The sequence below is a fragment of the Oreochromis niloticus genome, unplaced genomic scaffold (assembly GCF_001858045.2).
Source record: "Oreochromis niloticus isolate F11D_XX unplaced genomic scaffold, O_niloticus_UMD_NMBU tig00007094_pilon, whole genome shotgun sequence".
Lineage (NCBI taxonomy): Eukaryota > Metazoa > Chordata > Actinopteri > Cichliformes > Cichlidae > Oreochromis > Oreochromis niloticus.
The window spans coordinates 1-10,561 of NW_020328354.1; the positions used below are offsets into that span (position 1 = coordinate 1).

Below are 10,561 nucleotides of genomic sequence, written 5' to 3' on the forward strand. Positions count from 1 at the left end.
TTTTCAAAGGTTTATTTGCATGACGCACAAACAGACACAAGACACAATTGAAAGGTACAAATGTGTTGTGCATGAAACGAATTCAAACGTGCTGCAGATGTGTGTCACAAGTTGATCTGGCTGTAGGCTGTGGCACTTGGCCAGAGGTGGCGCTGGTTGACTCGACTCCATGTTAGTGCACAAAGTAAACTGCTCGCTTTAGTTGTGAAGCAAAAACGCTGAATTCGGAGAAATAAACCGTGCGAGGGGAACGATAACGACGACAAGAGTCCCCGATCGTTTACTCTTGGTGTCCTGTGAACAACATCGGCGTGGTGTTTAATTTTTGCTGTTTCGCGATCGCGTCGCGTGTGAGGATATCACCAGGTAAACTCGCCACATTTTTAAACATTTTGTTGTTCAACAGCATCAAGACTGACGGAGTGTGTTGAGATAACCTCACAAGTGTCACAGGTGACACATTTGGCGTTTTTTTGCTGGTTTGTCGGTAGCAGCTCCTGAAACGCAAGACTGCCACACATCTGTTCGACTAACGCCAGTTGATCTAAACGCCAGTAGATCTGGAACACAGGTCGTAACCCAGGATCTTCTGGGCTACGGTGAACATTTCTTTAACATTGGGGTATTTCAAAGTCCTCTGCCCATGCCCACAAACTGGCTGCCCTGACCGGGGAAGAGGAGCACGGAGCAGCCGCTGGGGTCTTTTTGGGTCTCCGCTGAGGCGCCGCGGCTGGCTCGCTGTTCGGGGGAGAAGCGGGGCTTCAGCCGGAGGAGGGTAATCTCCAGCGCGGAACCGGGCTTGTTGGTGGACAGCGTCCTGCTCAGAGAGACCAGCGACCTGACCTTCCCTCTGGAAGATGCTGCCATCCTGACTGCCACTGATGCCAACATGAGCTGTTCCTCATCCAACGACGTGTCTGCGGATGAAATAAGACGCACAGCCCGCCCGGACAAACTGTAATCACCGAAAGAGTCAACTTGCTTGAACTCAACTCTGACATCTGCTCGGCATGACACCTCACAGGGAGACGCCATGTTGTTTATACGGAGTTTATTCTCGTCTTCTTCCGGTTGACGTTCAGGCTCTTTCACGCTGCAGCGCCACCTCAGGTCAAAGTATGTCATGCTCTAATGTATCGTGTTTTTCTTTTCTGTGCTTTAATTTGTCTACAAAGTGAAAATAACTATAAGAGCTTTTAAGTATACACAGACATGCGCTTCTAAATTTAGCTTAATTGGCTCCACAGGTAGGAAGTAAAAAAGTTAAAAAAAAACTTCCTTGCTGTACTTAATTTTTACTCCCTACATTTTAAACAAATATCTGTAGTTTCCACTCCGTATATTTCAAAACAAACTCGTTACTTTGGGTTTAACGCATTTGGGGGAAGTTAATATTTCACGTCACTGCAGGCCTTCAAACAATGAGATTTGAGCCTAAACAGTGACACATGAAAGGCAGTCGCGTTTTAATCAGTAGAGATGAAGAGCAAACCATGTACCGTAGTTTTGATTGATTTATTTTTAGCACAACACCAGAACAACCCCACGTGCCATAATTTGCGGTACTTCAGAAAAAAGGAGTGAACATAAAAGGGAGTAAAATGTTGTGGCAGGTAATTTCAAATGCAGCATTTCTATCACCTCAACAAACACTAACTGTGTCACAGTGTGTGCTAGCTAAAGCTCCACTGTTGTATTTCACAGGAAGAGAAAAGAATGAGAGCTAACTTCACTCAGAGATATAGAAAGAAAGAGAAAGAAACCAGGCTGTATTTAAAGGTAAGGACTGCTTAGTGATATTTGATAAAATGTAATTGTATTTTAACAGGGACATAAAGTGCTTGTCTACTCCCTTCTTCTAGCTCGAAATTACTTGCCAAGTGGTAAGGACCGTTCATGGTCACACGGTGAGAACATTGGTGTTGACTATGAAGAGATATGGTCAGACAGGGGAGGGCCAGTCAGATTTATCAACTCAACCTCCTTAAAGCATGGAGAGAGGCTGAAACCAATCTCTAGTGAGCCCGGTTAAGGAAAGAGATGAGTTGGTGCCTGAGATGCCAAATTCCAACATCCTCATTCCCGCCATTGAGATAACACTCTCACACAGGCCCAGAGAGCAGATGTTGCTGCATTGCAGATGTGTTATACCCCTGCCCAGCCGAATGACTCTCAAAAAGAACATTTGCAGAAAATCAATGTGATCGCTTGGATCACTGGAATGATCATCTCGATATCTCTTGTCCTTCTTTCATTTCAGACGTCTTGAAAACAAGTTTTAACAAAGTCCTGGAGAAGTGCCCAATGCTGGAGGACCTCCTGCTTTACCCCTGGCTCAGATAAACTCCTCTCTGACACAAACACACACGCATACTGAATTCACATCTTGCCATACAAATGTGATACAGTAACCAACTTTCTTCTTTCAGAAAAAAAGAAAATTGGGAGATTCAAAATTTCCTCACAGTAATGTTTGCATCAGTCTATCAGATGAATCCCCTCCAAGTCCAATATTTACATCAGTTACAGTGATAATGCTTGGTGTCTACTTTCAGCCACCGCAGTAGAATGCCAGGAATGAATCTCATTGAAATTGTAGTTGCATTTGCTATTTAATTTAATTGTCATGGATGATACACAGACAACCCAACAGCAAACAGAGGAAAACAATGGGCTTAAATACACAGAGGGATAAATGAGGGAATAAGACACAGGATGAGAGCACAGCTGCGAGAAATCACAAACAGCAAGACCATGGGGAAGGAAAACTGAAAACACTAACATAGTCTAAGGAGCTTAGAAAGAAAACGTCTGGACTTCTTTAAGTTGCTTGAAGACGTTCAAGCAAAGTTTAAGTTCTTTTCATCCGAGAAGGTGAAACATCTTCAAGCAACTTCAAGTCCAGACGCTTTCTTTCCAAACTCCTTAGACTACGATGACCTAGATGACTGAGAACCTTCACAGACATGAAACACTAACATAGCACACAAGACTATCAAAGTAAAACAGCAAACAAGAGACTTTTACAAAGACACAGAGTTGACACAGAGACATGACTGACTGGGGAGAAATTGGGGAACATGGAAAGAAGAATGACTAGACATGACACGTGGGACACAGGGGCAAGGCAAAGTAACAGAAACCTAAAGCCTAAGAATATAACACAAGAAGAAAACAATAAAGAGAACCAAAAACATACATAAGAATAATCAATGAATATAAATGAACAAACACAAAACACTGGGTCACAGACTCAGTACCATGACAGTTAAATGTACAATAATAAATACTTTAAATCAGATGACAATGTAGCTGACACTGTGTTTATTAGTGTGTGGTCAACCACAAATCTTCATACTGTCATCCATACATGAGGTCTTATACAAACGATGAAAGATAATGAAAGAAACTGTTTAATTGATATGAAATGATTGAATTATATGAAATATTATGGCTTTGTCTGCCAGAGTGTTTTTCTGTAAACTACTTTGAACTACTGGCAGTCAGTGAAGTCACTGAAAGGCAAGATTCTATGTTGTGTTGCCGTAGTTTCCAGAGTTTACTTATAAAGCTCACTTACAGAATTCAGTTAGAAAAGTCAAGCATTTGAAGGAATATTAACTCAATATTAACTCATTACGGTTTACATTTTCGAGTTTAAAAGTTCTCCGAAATTACAATGAAAAAGGAAACAAGAAAAATTACCACTCCAGCCGATAAGAAAGATTCAGGAGATCAAGGTAAGTAAAATAATAAAATCAAATCCTGGTAAAATCCAAATCCTAGAAATGTTGACACTGTGTGAATCATTTTTAGAGCAATTGAATCATATGTTTGATTGAAAATAGCTTTAATACAAGATGTCTAATCAAAGAAAGGTTACCGGTCTTTTGGTAAAATAATGTAATAAGTTTATTCTTGGACTCAACAGTAAAAACAGACCAACAAGTGTCATCAAGATCTAAGACTTAGTAAACCTAGTATCAATTCGCACTGGTCAGTTTTTTTATCCCAAGAATAAACTTGTGATAATTTAAGCAAAAGCAATTTCAAATTCTTTGCCAAACTGCTTCCAGTCCTGATGTCGGGGACTCTTTTTCACCACTGTGTTGTTGTCGTTTATAGATTGTAAGAGCAGGACTGCTAAAAGAAAGGCCAGTCCTGAAAAGAAGACCCCAATAAAAAGGAGGAGGGTCGCTGAGCAGGCTGGTCCTTCCACCAGCTCAGATGTGGTCAAAGGAGTGAAGCGCAAGGTTGTGCAAGATGAAGAGGCACAACAAAGAAAGCAAAGAAGGCTAAACTTCTCGACCATATGAGCGGTGACAAGGAGCAAGCATCCTCCTTGTTGGACTCTGGTAAAGGTAGGCTAATTAGTTGAATAAGGGGTAGATTAAGTGTGGTTGCTAGGTTTAAGATATTAGTGTTTAGTGTTTGTGTCTATCATCCAGTGAGCTGATGTGCTTTGGTGTTTTCCACATCTCCAGACTTGAATAACAAACAGGTGTGCGCAAAAAATGGCAAAAGAAAGGCCGCGGGAGACAACAGAGAGTCACCCAAGAAAAAAAAAGGAATGTGGACCAGGACAAAAATCAGTGGCAGACCAAAAACGTAAGTAGCAAGCAGCTTGGTTTTATATTCAGGGGAAGGGCAAAAGGAACATTTAGGCTACAGAGGAGAGTAATTTGTGTCACAGCTGTAATAAAACAAGATTTGTTGTTTTGTCTGTTCAGGTGAATTCCAAGCCAGATATGTGGAGGAGCACCAGCTCGGAGAAGGAGGCTGCGGAGCAGTGTTTGCTGGCTACCGGATAGAAGATCGTTTCCAGTAAGTGTTCAGATGATGGTAGTAAGACAGGCAGTAACGCAGATAATGGATAATATCGTAAACTGAGACGTCTGCTGTGTTTCCACCTTTCATTATGTCATACTGAGGAAATGCTCACCAATGCTCTGTGTCTTCTAGGTTGCCATCAAACACATTCCCAAAAATAAAGTCTACTGCAAAGTGGCGGTAAGCGTCCAACACTTGAATCAGTTTTACATTACTGGATTGAATGCGGCGTTCCTCATCATCCACTTTGTTGTAATATTTCAGGATGAAAGCGGGAAGAAGCTCTCAGTGGAAGTGGCCATTATGGTTAAACTTGCAGGTGAAGCAGAAGGGTCAGTGGGAATATCTGCACCTGTGTCCTTGCTGGAGTGGTTCGACCTTGGCAAAGAGCTGATCCTGGTGCTGGAGAGACCTGTCCCCGCTGTGGACCTGCAAAAATACAAAGCAGAAAATGGAAGAACTTTAACAGAGGACAAGGCCAAGGTAGGTTGACTGGAAGAACCTTAGACTGTACAGCATTCAATCAAGGCAGAAAAGCATTAACTCATTATTGTGTTTTTCATCTTTTCCAGGTCATTCTGAAGCAACTAGTTGATGCTGTAAAGGAACTTGAGGATAAACACATCTTTCATCGGGACATCAAGGGACAAACATTCTGATTGAGACCGGCTCAGATGTGCCTCGTGTTCGCATCATTGACTTTGGACTGAGCTGCTTTGTTAAACAGCGATCTCTGTATCGCATCTTCTATGGTAACATATTCTGCTCCTGCTTTTCACAGATGTAACAAATTGTGTCTTTTGTTTTAGAAGAAATTGCAATTGTGTCTGTTTGTTAGGCACTCCTCTTCACATCCCTCCCGAGTGGTACATTAGGAGCTGCTACAGGTGTGGACCCACCACGGTGTGGCAAATGGGAGTGGTGTTGTATGAAGCGCTTCATGCACGATACTTTAGTACCGCGAGGTTCCTCACAAAGAAACTGAGCATCAAAAAGCGTCTGTCCACAGGTAAGAAAACTTCACACTTCCAGATTCACTGATGCCTTGGATCACTAGAACTATCATCTTCATCTTTTTGATCTTTTCTTTCTTTCAAGAATGCCGGAATTTCTTGGACGCATGTTTAGCTATAGTCCCGGAGAAGCGCCCAACACTGGAGGAGCTCCAGCTTCACCCCTGGCTAAGATAACACATACAAACACACAATTCACACCTTATCATATAAGTATGATACATTGTAGTAACTTCCTTTCTTTTTCTGTTGGACAGGAATAGATAGAATGGGTCAATCTTAAAAAATAAATAAATAAAATTTAGCTTTTTGGAGTTCCTGTAACCCCCCCAGCCATCCCAGGAAAGGGGATCTCTCTTTGAATGGGCTTTCCCGAGGTTTCTTCCCATCGATCTGGCCCCTGGGGAGTTTTTCCTCGTCTTCATAGAGAGCTTGGGCTGGGTCAGGAGCTCCATCAAAACTGTCTTCATTGATGACTTTAAAATAAAGATGTGTTTTACTTAAAGTAAAATTTGATCAAAATAAAACTTGTTTAATTCATCTTTGCTGAGGATTCTCCTTCATTACTATTTTGTTTTGTTTTTTGTTTTGTTTTTTTTACCCATGGTGCATTTTGACAAATAAGAAAACTGAATCAGGTTAAAGTGTGCACACAGACAGTCACACTGCAAATGATCTGAAGACTTGCATCTGTTGCTCTAACCCCCAACTAGTTTAGACAGATTTCCTGGTTCTACCAGAGGCATTCATAGCAGAGTTATCACAGCGGGAACTATATAGCTTAAATGTACAATTTCTACAGGACGAATTATAACTTCATTATGTATAAAAGCTCCTGTGGATAATTACTCCTATTTGTAACTTTACACAAGAGAAAGTTTGCTGTCACACTATTTATAACAGGTTGGATTTTGTCCTCTGAGTTGAGCCTTTGGTTGCAGTTTATTGAAGAAGTTCCTCTAAAGTAGCTGTTGATAAAGATATAAAGTCCTGTTTATATACAGAAATATGCTTTAGTTCATGTTTTTTACATGTCTGCCTCAGTGGATCAGTAGAAGATCTGGCACAGGAAACTAGATGATGAAAAAGGGTACGAATACACATATATATCTATATAGATACAGATATATATACACACACACACAGGTTGCAATGTAGTATTTTCATTTTTTCTTAGCATTTCTTTAACGTCTTGGTGCAAAAGAATACCTGCATTTGTGTGTAAAGAAATGTTACATATATACTAAAAACAGCTGGAAAAAAGAACTACAAATTTGGAAAGGAATTTATTCATGTTCTTACTCATAGATGGAGTACATGGTTTAAAAAACACTGAGGAAACAGATATGAGGCGGCTGTATCAACATAAAAACATTAATACAGTTAAAAATGAATAAAAGTTGCACGCTTAAACTTATTTCTCTACAGTTTGTACAATTAATCCATGTAACAATAGGTTCGCTCTTAATATAGTAGTTAATTAAAATATCTTTACATAAAAATACATTTTTAAGTACTCTCCGGTGGAAGTCTGTTGTGGCTTATGTTTCTAAATGACACAACCATAAAGCAGCCCACAGAATATACAAATATGTCCTTGATAAGTGAATGTTGGCTCCCACAATGGCCTGTTAAGTTATTGCAAAAATAATTTACTGCATAATATGTCAGATTAGAACATGTTATAAGCACAAAACTGAAGGGAAACAATAAAAACAAAAATTAAAAAACAAATACTAAATTAAGTTAAAGGATATTTCTTACTATACTATATAATTGTATAATGTTGCGTTTGATTGCAAATGAAAACCCACCAAGAAAAAAGAAAGAAAGAAAAAGAGAGAATAGAGTTTAATTTATTCAAAACACATTCTTTTCTTTTATTTAAGCTGTAGCGAGATTCAAATGGACAAAAGAGAAAGAAAAATATTACAGATTTGTTTTATTAATCATGAATAAACTTTATTATACACAACTCTAAATTTCAGTTGGTCTTAGTCAGATGTGTTTTAATTAAATCCTGCAACACTGTGCTCGCTGCCATCACTTTATATCTTAGTGTGCAATTCAAATATATACTTATTACAATATTTTTCCCCCTTAACTCTCAACTCGCGTTTTTAAAATGTCTGTGATCATATTTGTCCGTTGACTTCTGTCTGGGCCTCGAACGATTCATCAGACAGGTTGGCAGCCTCCAACTGATGCTCCAGACTTTCATCATCGCCTCTATTCTGATCAACTCTTATCTTAAACTTAGTGATGAACTCATTACTGGCCAGCGCGCCCTCCTTTTTAGGGCATGTGGGCTTTGATAACAGCCGGCTTTCCAGTCGCTCTGCAAAGAAAATTCACAAAACATTTCTTATTTTTGTTATCTCAGCAAGACATGGTGGCATGTTGAATTGTCCATTTTGCACATATTTGGTCATTCTAAGCGTCAGAAGGGGAAAGATCATTCTGGGAATGCCTACTGGCGAAGGATGTGTGACTGACAAGTCCAGTGTGTGAATTTTAACTACAGTCTAAGGAGCTTGGAAAGAAAAGCATCTGGACTTCTTGAAGTTTCTTGAAGATGTTTCACCTCTCATCTGAGAAGCTTCTTCAGTTCAGAATTTCTTCAGAGAACTGAAGAAGCTTCTTGAATGAGAGGTGAAACGCTCTTCAAGAAACTTAAAGAAGTCCAGATGCTTTTCTTTCCAAGCTCCTTAGACTACGATGACCTGAATGACTGAGAACCTTAACAGACAGTTCTTCCCTTCATTCATCATGCCTGATTTCAAAACACCAAGATGGCAGTCGTGAAAACACTCATCTTGAGTCTTCATGGGACTACGGTGAGATCAGTTATGTCTCTTATGATGCTGTCCCAGACTTCAAAGCAGTATAACACATGTTTGCAGCCTGTAACAACTGTGCATGCGGTTATTTTTCCTTTTAAGATTTCCGTGTTTAAATCATAATAAGATTTAGTTTAATTTTAATTAACTTGAGGTGAGTCAGATTCTTCATTCAAGTCACTGAATGAATCTCTTGACGTGTTTGGGGGTAGGTGCCTTTTGTAGCATTTTAATGCAATTATCTGACAGATTATATGGTCTACACTGTTATTAACTATACTAACACTCTGTTCCAGAAGTCTGTGCTGCAAAGAGGCAAAGTGAATACGGCACCTGCAGGAGTAATGGGGGTCATCAGTCGGTTCAGCTGGATGTTCCAGTGCCGTACATGTTGACTGGCATTCCTCAGCCTCTCCTGAACCTCCTGGAAACAAAAATCATGCAGGCATCCTCATCAGTGTTGTTTTAGAAGAGCACCAAATAAGATGCTGCTCACAAAGCCAGTCAAAACAAACTTGTTCACCTCCAGACGCTGGTGGCTTCTTTGGCGAGATGCCTGCAGATCCTGGAGCTCCTGAGAGGCAGAGTTGAGGGCTGAGGGGGTGTCCTCATCGGGACTGCCATCTGACAGCTCCTGTATGGGGCTGAGGTTTTGCATTGTACGTTGCTGCTCCTGGAGGAGCTGGAAATGTTTCCTCTTTTCATCTTCAGCCTGCAGCAACCTGAAGGAGGGGAAAAAGGGAAGAAGCAACTGAAAATGTTAATACTTCTCATGGATATATCAGATCTCCATCACAAATAAAATAATAAAGGGCCATAATAAGAGTTAGAAATCCATTTTTACCACTCAAGCTCCAGTCTGGCCCTCTCCTCCTCCAGCCGAGCCTGGATCTCCATATTAAGGGCAACTTCCAGCTGCTGCTGTGTCAGCTCCAGCTGCCTGATCCTCTTCTTCTGTTGTTCAGCCTCCTTTTCCTTCACCTGCATCTCAGCCTGGTGTGAGCGGAGACTATGCAGAAGGCCTCAGAACTGGTTCCCAGTGGGATGCTGTCAGTCATTGGTAGACCTCAGGATCAGTATAATTATGCCTGTCTGCAGGCAAAAGAGCACTGCAAGAGTCTGGGGATGGAGAATCCTGTGTGCTCTGTGGCCAACTACCTGTTTCCAGATGGCAGGGTTATTGCAGGGCACCAGCAGGTAATGCATTCATATATTCTTGCTGCTTTAATATACCGTGAATCTATTGTGTTCTCTTTTCTGTCTTCTCTCAACCATCAAAAAAGTTGTTAGAACTGCTCTTGTCATTTCTGCTGTCTTCTTTGACTTCGCAGGCTCTGGATTTCCTCCAGGAAAACTCTCGGCGCCTAAAGTTCATGCGGACCAAAACTCTCCCAGTCAGTGGTGCGTTCCATACTGAGCTGATGGCATCGGCTACTGAACCCCTCAGAGAGGTGCTCCGGCAGGTGGAGGTCAGTCAGCCACTTTATCCAAAAGGGATTAACATATTTTCTGAAACATGCATTCAATTACTCTGTAAAGCTACACCAGTCCTCATTTTTTAAGATAACCCATCCTATTCAGTCTGACTCGGAAAGTTAAATGGAAAGTACACCCAAGATTTTACATCTGGTATTCAGCCATTCAAACTGCCCTCCGTCTTCAGAGTGAGGGAAAGTCTTCCGTTCACCATGAACTCAAACTGAAGAGATGGATCCAGCGGGAAAACAGTCAGCGGGAACGCAGCGGGAGCGCCCGCAGCAGCTGCAGCAGCAGGGGCAGCCAATCTGATGACTTGACTATCCATGAGACGGAGAAGACAGAAAAAGAGAAAGACAAACAGGACTTAGAGATTGAAAACATTATCAAGGTAAGTGAGGG

At 41.0% G+C, this 10,561-nt stretch overlaps 3 long non-coding RNA genes across 3 annotated transcripts; all 3 read left to right on the forward strand.

The window, feature by feature from the left end:
- The first annotated feature begins 792 nt into the window (after positions 1-792).
- Positions 793-2,650, forward strand: LOC109197890 (uncharacterized). Its single transcript, XR_002058904.2, has 3 exons — positions 793-1,116; positions 1,705-1,779; positions 2,261-2,650. It is a non-coding gene; the product is annotated as an uncharacterized LOC109197890 (long non-coding RNA).
- Positions 2,651-2,975: 325 nt separating this feature from the next.
- LOC109197891 (uncharacterized) lies at positions 2,976-4,817 on the forward strand. Its single transcript, XR_002058905.2, has 4 exons — positions 2,976-3,740; positions 4,126-4,361; positions 4,485-4,608; positions 4,731-4,817. It is a non-coding gene; the product is annotated as an uncharacterized LOC109197891 (long non-coding RNA).
- Positions 4,818-5,477: 660 nt separating this feature from the next.
- LOC112845372 (uncharacterized) lies at positions 5,478-6,060 on the forward strand. Its single transcript, XR_003218186.1, has 3 exons — positions 5,478-5,582; positions 5,669-5,839; positions 5,929-6,060. It is a non-coding gene; the product is annotated as an uncharacterized LOC112845372 (long non-coding RNA).
- The last annotated feature ends 4,501 nt before the right edge of the window (positions 6,061-10,561 follow it).